The sequence below is a fragment of the Mus caroli genome, unplaced genomic scaffold (assembly GCF_978045245.1).
Source record: "Mus caroli unplaced genomic scaffold, Mus_caroli_1 scaffold_18, whole genome shotgun sequence".
Taxonomy (NCBI): Eukaryota; Metazoa; Chordata; class Mammalia; order Rodentia; family Muridae; genus Mus; species Mus caroli.
Window position 1 is genome coordinate 74730886 of NW_028227273.1, and position 12502 is coordinate 74743387.

Below are 12502 nucleotides of genomic sequence, written 5' to 3' on the forward strand. Positions count from 1 at the left end.
CTATCAAGGTTGTGTCCCTGGTATATGGCATCATGCTATTCCTGTCATTGATGTCTCCATAGCTTTCCAAAGCATCCAGGATTGTTTTTTGGATCTAAGGCTGTGAAATCTAAGCCCATTGGTTAAGGGGGTGCTCAACATATATCTCTTGATCAATATCCCTGCCCTCCAGATAATGATAATGGACTGCTACTGGTATCTTAAAGGCAGCATCGACCTGTGATTTGGCAAACTCTGTTAACTTTCTAAATGCCCAGGGTCCAAAGGATATGAGCAAAAGTAATCCTACCACAGGACCCAAAATACTGGGCAACAAGATAGAGAGTCATGGAGAAGTGGAAAACCAATTCTGGTACCAAGATTCACTTTTTTCTCGTTCTCTTTTTCTGTTTTCTAAACTCTCTTTTACCTTTTTCAGACTATCTTCTACTAAACATGTCTTATCTGTATAAAAACAGCATTCCTCTTTTAAAGCAGCACACAGTCCTCCTTGTTGGAGGAAAAGCAAATCTAACCCTCTTCTATTTTGTAACACTACCTCGGAATATTAAGTAACAGTGAAAGACTCCGAGAGGAGCCCCTCGCTCAGGCATCAGGACAATAGCGGACACACAAGAACTCACGATAGACCGAGCTTGTTGCACACCACATGAGGCTTTATTCGGGGAAAGCCAGAGCTCTGGGGACACTCATATCCCACGCAGGGGTAGAGGAGTCAACCTTGAGGGGAAAGAGTTCCCAGTTTTTATAGGCCCTCAGGGGAGAAAGGAGAAGGGGGAGAGTAGGGGATTTCCAGATCTAAACAATGTCTATTCTCAAGAAATGGGTATGGGAGGGGTACAAGGAAAGAGTCTGGTGCAGGTGTAACAACTCAGGATTGGCCGGGCTGTGGTTGCTAGGGAGATTTTCTGACTCTTCCTCAGCAACCAATATCACAAACACCTGGCAATGGGCTTCATCAGTGGGCACACACATGGGTCAAGGAAAGGTCAAAACATTGGCAGATACACAGGTTCAAGGAGTGGCCAGAGCATTGTGCACCTCTGTTTTTCTAAATCAGTGAAGCTAGTTCTGCTAACGCTGACATCTATCTTGCCAATTTCAGGGCTTCTGTGTCCTTTTACATTCTGTCAGGATCTTTCAACAGAATCTTTAAGGTTCTTTAACCCAGCCTACATCTCCTGAAGATCTCTAACTATAGCCATACTAAGTTGGGTATACTGTTGATTGGAGGTCACTAAGTGTCCTGCGCTTTTGTTTCTCACCCGCGAAAAACATGCACAGAACACAAGACCTTTCCATGGTTACACTTTATTCATAATCGTGAGGTAGAGCAAAGAAGGCTCAGAAATGTGTGTGGCTTAAATACCCTAATGTGACATGTCTTAACTAAGGCTGATAGCATCACCCACGGTCTCATACACCCCAGGGATTGGTTAATGCCCCAGGGGATGGACTAATGTCTTGGGAAGTGGACTGGTGACTTTGGCGGGCTTTTGCTCCTGCCCATGCGCACAATGGAGCTTTACCGCCATCTAGTGACAGCAAATGTTATCACGGCTTCCCACATTACCCCCTATTAGTTATAATAAAACAAGGCTGGTCTAGGCCTATGCAGTTACGTCCATCTACCGTGGCTCCTTGTCTTAGGTCGTTCCTCTAATATCATAGCCGTATCCGTCATTGGAAAACAGGAAAAAGCATTTGACAAGATCCAACACCCATTCATGATAAAAGTCTTGGAAAGATCAGGAATACAAGGCCCATAACTAAACATGATAAAAGCAATCTACAGCAAACCAGTAGCCAACATCAAAGTAAATGGTGAGAAGCTTGAAGCAATCCCTCTAAAATCAGGGACTAGACAAGGCTGTCCACTTTCTCCATACCTATTCAACATTGTACTTGAAGTCCTAGCCAGAGCAATTCGACAACAAAAGGAGATCAAAGGGATACAAATTGGAAAAGATGAAGTCAAAATATCACTCTTTGCAGATGATATGATAGTATATATAAGTGACCCTAAAAATTCCACCAGAGAACTCCTAAGCCTGATAAACAGCTTCGGTGAAGTAGCTGGATATAAAATTAACTCAAACAAATCAATGGCCTTTCTCTACACAAAGAATAAACAGGCTGAGAAAGAAATTAGGGAAACAACACCCTTCTCAATAGTCACAAATAATATAAAATATCTTGGCGTGACTCTAACTAAGGAAGTGAAAGATCTGTATAATAAAAACTTCAAGTCTCTGAAGAAAGAAATTATAGAAGATCTCAGAAAATGGAAAGATCTCCCATGCTCATGGATTGGCAGGATCAACATTGTAAAATGGCTATCTTGCCAAAAGCAATCTACAGATTCAATGCAATCCCCATCAAAATTCCAAATCAATTCTTCAATGAATTAGAAAGTGCAATCTGCAAATTCATCTGGAATAACAAAAAACCTAGCATAGCAAAAACTCTTCTCAAGGATAAAAGAACCTCTGGTGGAATCACCATGCCGGACGGACCTAAAGCTCTACTACAGAGCAATTGTGATAAAAACTGCATGGTACTGGTATAGTGACAGACAAATAGACCAATGGAATAGAATTGAAGACCCAGAAATGAACCCACACACCTACGGTCACTTGATCTTCGACAAGGGAGCTAAAAACATCCAGTGGAAGAAAGACAGCATTTTCAACAAATGGTACTGGCACAACTGGTTGTTAACATGTAGAAGAATGCGAATCGATCCATTCCTATCTCCTTGTACTAAGGTCAAGTCTAAGTGGATCAAGGAACTTCACATAAAACCAGAGACACTGAAACTTATAGAGGAGAAAGTGGGGAAAAGCCTTGAAGATATGGGCACAGGGGAAAAATTCCTGAATAGAACAGTAATGGCTTGTGCTGTAAGATCGAGAATTGACAAGTGGGACCTCATGAAACTACAAAGCTTCTGCAAGGCTAAAGACACCATCAATAAGACAAAAAAACCACCAACAGATTGGGAAAGGATCTTCACCTATCCTAAATCAGATAAGGGTCTAATATCCAATATATATAAAGAACTCAAGAAGGTGGACTCCAGAAAGTCAAATAACCCCATTAAAAAATGGGGCTCAGAACTGAACAAAGAATTCTCACCTGAGGAATACCGAATGGCAGAGAAGCACCTGAAAAAAATGTTCAACATCCTTAATCATCAGGGAAATGTAAATCAAAACAACCCTAAGATTCCACCTCACACCAGTCAGAATGGTTAAGATCAAAAATTCAGGTGACAGCAGATGCTGGCGAGGATGTGGAGAAAGAGGAACACTCCTCCATTGTTGGTGGGATTGCAAGCTTGTACAACCACTCTGGAAATCAGTCTGGCGGTTCCTCAGAAAATTGGACATAGTACTACCGGAGGATCCAGCAATACCTCTCCTGGGCATATATCCAGAAGATGTCCCAACCGGTAAAAAGGACACATGCTCCACTATGTTCATAGCAGCCCTATTTATAATAGCCAGAAGCTGGAAAGAACCCAGATGTCCCTCAACAGAGGAATGGATACAGAAATTATGGTACATTTACACAATGGAGTACTACTCAGCTATTAAAAAGAATGAATTTATGAAATTCCTAGCCAAATGGATGGACCTGGAGGGCATCATCTTGAGTGAAGTAACACAATCACAAAAGAACTCACACAATATGTATTCACTGATAAGTGGATATTAGCCCAAAACTTAGGATACCCAAGATATAAGATACAATTTGCTAAACGCATGAAACTCAAGAAGAAGGAAGACCAAAGTGTGGACACTGTGCACCTTCTTAGAATTGGGAACAAAACACCCAGGGAAGGAGTTACAGAGACAAAGTTCGTAGCTGTGATGAAAGGATGGACCATTTAGAGACTGCCGTATCCAGGGATCCATCCCATAATCAGCTTCTAAACGCTGACACCATTGCATACACTAGCAAGATTTTGCTGAAAGGACCCAAATATAGCTGTCTCTTGTGAGACGATGCCGGGGCCTAGCAAACACAGGAGTGGATGTTCACAGTCAGCTATTGGATGTATCACAGGGCTCCCAATGGAGAAGCTAGAGAAAGTACCCAAGGAGCTAAAGGGATCTGCAACCCTATTGTTGGAACAACATGATGTACTAACCAGAACCCCGGAGCTCTTGTCTCTAGCTGCATATGTATCGAAAGATGACCTAGTCGGCCATCAATGGAAAGAGAGGCCCATTGGACTTGCAAACTTTATATGCCCCAATATAGGGGAATGCCAGGGCCAAAAGAATGGGAATGGGTGGGTAGGGAAGTGGGGGGCGCTATGGGGGACTTTTGGGATAGCATTGGAAATGTAATTGAGGAAAATATGTAATAAAAATATTAAAAATTAAAAAAAAAATTACTGAAATAACTATTAAAAAAAAAAAGAAAATAGATCCATATTTATCAACCTCCACAAAGCTCAAGATCAACTGGATTAATGTCCTCAACAATAGTAACAACCAAAAGGTACACTAAATCTCATAGAGGAGAAAGAAAGAAAAATTATTGAGTGCATTAATAAAGGGGACTATTTTCTGAAGAAATCAGCAATGGCTCAGCTTTTTAGAAAAAAAGTGGTAAGTAGGATACCATGAAATTGCAAACCTTCTGTAATGCAAAGGACACTATCAGTAGTACGTTCCAGACTGTGAAGGGACATTCATCAACCCTACATCTGAAAACAGCTAATATCCAAAAATTATAAAGATTTAAATAAGCTAAATATCATCAACTCAAATAACCCAATTTTAAAGTGGGCACACACAGACCTAAACAGAGAATTGTGACCAGAGGAATCTCAAGGAGTAAGAGACACTTAAAAAAAATGTTAAATGAACTCAGTCATTAAAAGTTAAAACTTAAAAATCAGAGAAAGGCAAATCAAAATAAAATCTTAAACCAAAGAAAGAAAAGTCCCTAGATTCAAGTCCACAGAGAAAATTTCCTAAGTGCTGATATTCTCAACAGTGCTCCATGAGGATTCAAAGTAAATATAGTTTTTTACATGCACAAAAGAAAGCAAGTAACATAGACTCAAATGACAGGCCCATATGTGTTTTAATGAACAATACTCTTTACCACTGACTATTTTCATTCAAGTTTGACCAGAATGTGTTTTCTTCTATTTAGATTGAATATCCTAACATAACTACTTATTGCTTTCTGAACATACTCAGTGGTTTGTAGCTCTTCATGTATTGTCCCTTTAGCTGTCTACATTGACAGCAGAATGTATATATTGCTGCTCTGTTTCTGGTCATATATTGACAGTCATGTTGGTGATATTTTACATAAATTTACAGGTAGCTGCTTCCTGTTCAGAGATACAAACTCTTACCAAACGTTCTGGTTTCATGGCTCTTGAAATTTTCTACCAACTTTTTACCAATTAACCCTGAGCCTTTGTTTCTTAGTATGTTGCAAATATATCATTATTAATTTGATCTTCCCACTTCTGAGTTTTAGTGATTTCCTTTAATTATCTGGATTTGTTGCAGAGAGACATTCATTTATGAGTGCAGAAATAAAGATCTATGTGTGAATATGAACATCACAATTTAAAATGTTTTTAGACAATGTTATGCTTTGGGCAAGCATCAGTAGCTGACAGTAGTTAGCAGAGAAGAGGTAATAAGAATGAAAGAAATAAGCGAGTTAGACAACATATTTAGGATAATCTTGCAATCTTGACTTCCTGAAAATCAGAGATCCTTTTTAATTTAGTTATATGAAACTCTGTAGGTAAAGATCAGTTCCTTTTTTGGTTACATTTTATTAGTCTTTTTTTATTTATCATGTATTAATTTTTAATTATTCACTTTAGATACTGCTCACTGCCCCCTCCCAGTTACCCTCTCCCACAATCCCTCTCACTTTCACCCTCCACTTCTCCTAGCAAAGATTTGGGCACCCTGGCTATGTTCCCATCACCACACTTCAACTCTCTGTGAGGCCAGACAAGGCAGCAGAACAAGAACATTTCCCATTTATAGGCAAAATCTTTTGTATCCGTTGTTCCTACACACATGAACACCAAGCTGCACATCTGCTATGCATGTGCAGGGAGGCCTAGGTTAATCCCGTGTATGTTCTTTCCTTTGTGGCTCATTCTCTGAGAGCCCCATGTGTTCAGATTAGTTGACTCCAATGATATTCCTGTCGTGTTCCAATACCCTTGGTTCCTGCAATCCTTCCTCCTATTTTTCGAGAAGAGTCCCCAATCTACACCAGTGCATGGTTGTAGTTGACTGAATCTGGGTGAGTAATCTGCCTGTGGTGAACCTTTAGAGCGCAACAGAGATGGTATGTGGAGGGAAAAGAAGGTTGCAGAATCAGGTGTGTGAAAGCTTATGTGAGATGGTTAATTGACCTTGAAAATGACTTGAAATCTGCAACTGATGGGATTGAGGAGGTGGCAAAGGACAATCACCAGGAAGCAACAGAGACATGGGATAACAGAAGCACTCAAGAATCAATGGGGTTACCTTATATGTTCTCACTCTTTGGGGGATACGGAACTTGAAGAGGCTACCTCCTTTTCTCAGGAAAAAGCCCAGATAATTTCAATTCAAACTGCATCTTTCTACAAGAAATACAGGCATGCGGGCTGGAACAGAGATTAAGGGATTGATCATCATATAAGTAGCCCAAATTGAGAGCTGTCCTATGAGTAAGCATCAATCCATGAAGCTACTAATGATACTGTCTTATACTTGCAGACATGAGCATATTGTGTTCTGAGAAGCTACACCCAGCAACTGGTCACTTTTTTCTCAAAACATATAGCGTATCATTTTTACACTAACACATGTGTTCTCACTTTATTTTGGCCAAAGTATATATTATAGTCATTATTTATAAATCATGATTGAACACAGTTATCATTTACAGGGATGACCGGAATTGTAAGCTTAGTCATTATCAGTAAGTCATGAAAAGAATTATGTTTTACAACTGTTTCCTTTTAACAAACATATCTTGCCCTTCTGGTTGGTGCCAGCTCTCAGTCACCTTGGGCATGAATTGGCGGACATATCCTAGGTCCCAAGTGGAATCTCCACGTGATCTTAGGATCAATAATGAGTGGAACACAACTTCAGTTCCTGTCCAATTGATTAGGACCTGAGCCATCATCAGGGAAGCAGAAAACTTGCTTGACCAGGGATACAAGTCCCTTCTGGTAGGCACCAGTACCAGGTCACCTTGGATGAGAATTGGCTGAGACCCCCACTGTCCCCAGAGGACTCTTCACGCAGTCTTCAGATCAGTGGTACACAACATCTGTTCCAAACGAATTGTGATGGGCCTGTGACAGCAGGAGCAAGGGCATGGGAGCTCCGCCTGAGCAGAGGTTTGGGTTCCTTCTGCTTTACCTTGGTTTCGAACAGACCTGGCAGCTCCCCAGTCCTCAGAGGACACACCACTTCCAGTTACTGTAACACACCCAGGATCTTAGGATAACAGGATCTCAGGATAACAGGAGCTTGGTCACACCAGGATTTCAGGGTCTCAGAGGAAGCTTGACTACCAAGAACTCTGACACACCCAGAAACTCAGATTCACAGGAGCCCACAATCAAAGGATCACAGAGAAAGCTGGACTCTGAGGAGTCCTGAATCAACTGGGATTATAGGAAGGAGAGGATCCAATCAGATGTATTGAGGGGAGAAAGCCTTTGAGATAATCAGATGGCCGGAGGCAAGCTTAAGAACAGAAGCAAGAGAAACCAAGGTTATGTGGCATCATCAGAACCAAACTCTCCCACCATAGCAAGTCCTGGATAAACCATCACACCAGAAAAGCAAGACATGGATCTAAAGTCACTTCTCATGTTGATGATGGAGGATGTTAAGAATGAAATACAGAAAAACACAGGTAAATAGCTAGAAGCCCTTAAAGAGGAAACACAAAAATCCTTTAGAGTGTTACAGGAAAATACTGCCAAACATGTGAAAGAAATCGAAGAAGATTTCAGAAGATGGAAAGTTCTCCCGTGCTCATGGATTGGCAGGATTAACATACTCAAAAATGGCTATCTTGCTGAAAGAAATCTATTGATTCAATGCAATCCCCATCAAAATTCTAACACAATTCTTCCCCGAATTAGAAAGGGCAATTTTCAAATTCATCTGAAACAACAAAAAACCTAGGATAGCAAAAACTATTCTCAACAATAAAAGAACCTCTGTTGGAATCACCATGACTGAACTCAAGCTGTAGTACAGAACAATTGTGATAAAAATTGCATGGTACTGGTACAGTGACAGAGAGGTATATCAATGAAATAGATTTGAAAACCCAAAAATGAAACCACACACCTATGGTCACTTTCTTCGTAAAAGGTGGTAAAGCCATCCAGTGGAAGGAATACAACATCTTCAACAAGTGGTGCTGTGTCAATTGGCAGTTAGCATGTAGAAGAAAGCAAATTGATCCATTCTTATCTCCTTGTACAAAGCTCAAGTCTAAGTGGATCAAGGACCTCCACATAAAACCAGAGACTCTGAAACTTATACAGTAGAAAGTGAGGGAAATCCTCAAAGATATGGGCACAGGGTAAAAAAAATTCCTGAACAGAACACCAATGGCTTGTGCCATAAGATCGAGAATTGACAAATGGGATATCATATAATTGCAAAGCATCTAAAGGCCAAAGACAATGTCATTAAAGCAAAGAAGCCACCAACAATTTGGGAAACGATCTTTACCAATCCTACATCAGATAGTGGACTAATATCCAATACATAAGGAACTCAAGAAGATGGACTCCAAAAGATCAAATAACAGTATTAAAAATGCAGTACAGAGCCAAACAAACAATTCTCAACTGAGGAATACTGAATGACTGAGAAGCACCTGAAAAAAAAATGTTCAACATTTTAAATCATCAGGGAAATGCAAATCAAAACATTCCTGAGATTCCACCTCACACCAATCAGAATGGCTAAGATCATAAATTCAGTTGACAGCAGATGCTGGCGAGGATGTGGAGAAAGAGGAACACACCTCCATTGTTGCTGGGAGTGCAAGCTGGAACAACCACTCTGGAAATCAATCTGAGGTTCCTCAGAAAATTGGACATAGTACTACCAGAAGATCTAGAAATTCCTCTCCTGGACATATATCCTGAAGATGTTCCAACTGGCAATAAGGACACATGTTCCACTATGTTCATAGTAGCCTTATTAATAATAGCCAGAAGGTGAAAAGAACCCAGGTGTCCCTCAACAGAGGAATGAATACAGAAAATATGGTACATTTACACAACTGAGTACTACTCAGTAATTAAAAACAATGAATTTATGAAATTCTTAGGCAAATTGATGGATCTGGAAGATATGATCCTGACTAAGGTAATCCAATTACAAAAGAAAATGCATGATATGCACTCACTGATAAGTGGATATTAGCCCAGAAACTTAAACTACCTAAGATACATTTGCAAAACACATGAAACTCAAGAAGAAGAAAGACCAAAATGTGGATACTTGGTTCCTTCTTAGAATAGGGAACAAAATACCCATGAAAGGAGTTACAGAGACAAAGTTCGAAGCAGAGACAGAAAGGACCATCCAGAGACTGCCCCACCTGGGGATCCATCCCATATACAACTACCAAACCCAGACTCTATTGCATATGCCAACAAGATTTTGCTGACAGGACCCTGATTTTGCTATCTCTTGTGAGGCTATGCCAGTACCTGGCAAATACAGAAATGGATGCTCACAGTCATTTATTGGATGGAACACAGGTCCCCTAAAGAAGAAGCTAAATATGGTACCCAAGGAGATAAAGGGGTCTGCAACCCTATAGGAGGATCAACAATATGAACGACCTAGTACCCTACAGAACTGTGTCTTTAGTTGCATATGTAACAGAGGATGGCCTAGTTGGCCATCAATAGGAGGAGAGTCCTTGGTTTTGCGAAGATCATATGTCCCAGTATAGGGGAATGCCAGGGCCAGGAAGCAGGAGTGCTTGGTTGGGGAGCAGGGCAGGAATGGGGTATAGGGGACTTTTGGGATAGCATTTGAAATGTAAATGAAGAAAATATCTAATAAAAAATGAAAAAAGTCTAAAAAAATATCTTAACACTTAAGATTCTTGAGGTACTCTTTGTCAAGGCATGACATCCCATTCCTTGGCAAGGACAAAATTTTGCACAGAGTAAAGAAACGTTGAAAAAGGAAGGCACAACTTGGAATCCATTCCATGAGCATGCACCAAATCCCTGACATTATTACTGATAAAAATTTGTGTTTGAGGATAGGAGCCTACTCTGCCTGGTCTGAGAACCCATATTATAAGCAGCTAATATGCACTTATCAGTGAGTGCATATCATGTGTTTTCTTTTGTAATTGGGTTACCTTAGTCAGAATCATATCTTCCAGAAATGTAGCAGAAGACTGCCTTGTGTGGCCTCAATGTGAGAGGAGGAGCCTAAAACTGTAGAGACGTTATGCCCAAAGAAAGGGAAATGTCTGGGGCAACATGAGCACAATCTCATAGATAAAGGGAAAGGGGAGTGAGGTGAAGAAAACTGGAAATGGAGAACAATAGAGGGGTCATCTTTTTGGTTGTAAATTAATAATTAAATTAAAAAATAGAATCTAGATCAATGTTTTCCCAAGGCATGACAGCCCATTTTCAGGCTGGCAGCTTTTGGGGTTTCAAGGGCAGTAGACATAAATGAATCATCCAAGCCAGGATGGGAACCTTTCATGTCCCAACTGGTGTGTTATCAATTTTTAATTTCCAAAGTACCAATTGTCATTTGGGCCTAGGAATACCTACAGGCCAATGTTGCTGTTATTATTTTGCAATACTGTCACAATACAATATTAATTTTTTTATATTTTGATAAAACTTCATTTGTTTAATATTGGTCTTATGTTGTTCTTTGGTCATTAGATACCACAGTGGCCTTTTGTAACCTAACTTCTACAAGCAAGAGGAGTCTTGAATTTTTTATTGATTTTTATCACTCTTCCAGACATTCTCTTTCTATCAGTATAAGCCCTGTGAAAAGAATATTAATGCCAGGCATTTTACCTTTGGTGTTTTTATGTTTTGTTTTTTGTTTTTGTTTTTGTTTGTTTGTTTGTTTTTCTGGAGAAGCATACCATAGGTTAAAACCCAATCTCATAAATCATGTAATTGCCTGAGTATGTTGTAAGTAAAAGCTTTTAATTTGATCCTGTTCCACATAATTTTGCCCTCTCAATGTTTTTTTTTTTTTATTTTTCAAAGTTTACCTTATTTTCTTTTATTTACTATATTATTTTCCTTCTTTGTTAATCCAAAAGCACATATTCCAAGTATGTCTTGAACCCATTTCATAATAGGGAGATCTATGACATATTTATGTGTTTCATAAACTCTACAATGCAAGGGGATCTTCAAGTAGACCCAGAAAAGGATACTTTCTCAAAAGCAGGATTGGTATTATACTTAGGAAATTCCTGGGGAAGCTTAGGAAAATACACATGGAATGTGGCATAAGTATTCGAAGAAATTTTCCTTCAGTCTAATATCCCCAAGTTTGACAAATAATAAAAGCCTCTCTACAGCCTGCAACATGTGGAGAATCAGAAAAGTATTGAAAAGTAGTTGATCATGATCTTAACATGGAGGTCTACTTTATTAGAGCTTTCTCAAACAGCTGGGTTGGCTTATTGACTTTCACTTTTCCCATTATATATGAGTTTGCCAATGGGTATGGCAATGTTATCTTAGTAATATGTGAGGCATATGTTTTCCTCATGTCATTTCTGCTACGGGGTAGACTTAAATAGATTTCCAATGAAGACATACAGCACCTCCAGTTGAGCTGGCCATCAGTCAAATAGGAAAGTTACAAAGGATTTAGTGATAAGAGAAAAGATAGACCATGACAAAATGTCCTATGGTGTTGTTCTAACCATTTTATATTTGGTTTCTTTCATATAACCCTGGGGAGAGAAAAAAAAGATTATTTTAATATCTATTATTTGTATAAAAATATAATGTCTATTATTTTTACAAAATAATAATGAATCCTGGAGGAATGGATCATAATAAAATAGAAATCTCTAAGGGATTTTGAATTATAATTAAGTATTTTGTACCAATTTACAGAAAATTAGGGTATAGACATTAAATGATTAAAAATTAAATGAATAATTTATATTAAAAAATTAAAAATTCAACATGAACAAGTTCTGTTACCAGCAAGTCTCAGATGAGTTGATACATGAGAAAGGTAAATAATACTACATAATATATGTGTAAAAGTCAAATTTTAAATGCATGTGAGGGTAGTTAGGAAACTTACATACAGCTGGACATGTCACATATTATGTGAAACTATGACAATGGGCTCTAGTTGGATTGCTCTGGTTGACTCATTTTATTTTGGGGAATAAAATATTTTTCTGAATGAAACTTCACACTATGTTAGTATGTAATACATAATAC

General features: G+C 39.0%; 1 protein-coding gene across 1 annotated transcript in view; it reads right to left on the bottom strand.

Annotated features, from left to right (window-relative positions):
* LOC110288468 (vomeronasal type-2 receptor 116-like) overlaps window positions 1–12502 on the bottom strand; it is a 42806-nt gene that overhangs the window by 6742 nt on the left and 23562 nt on the right.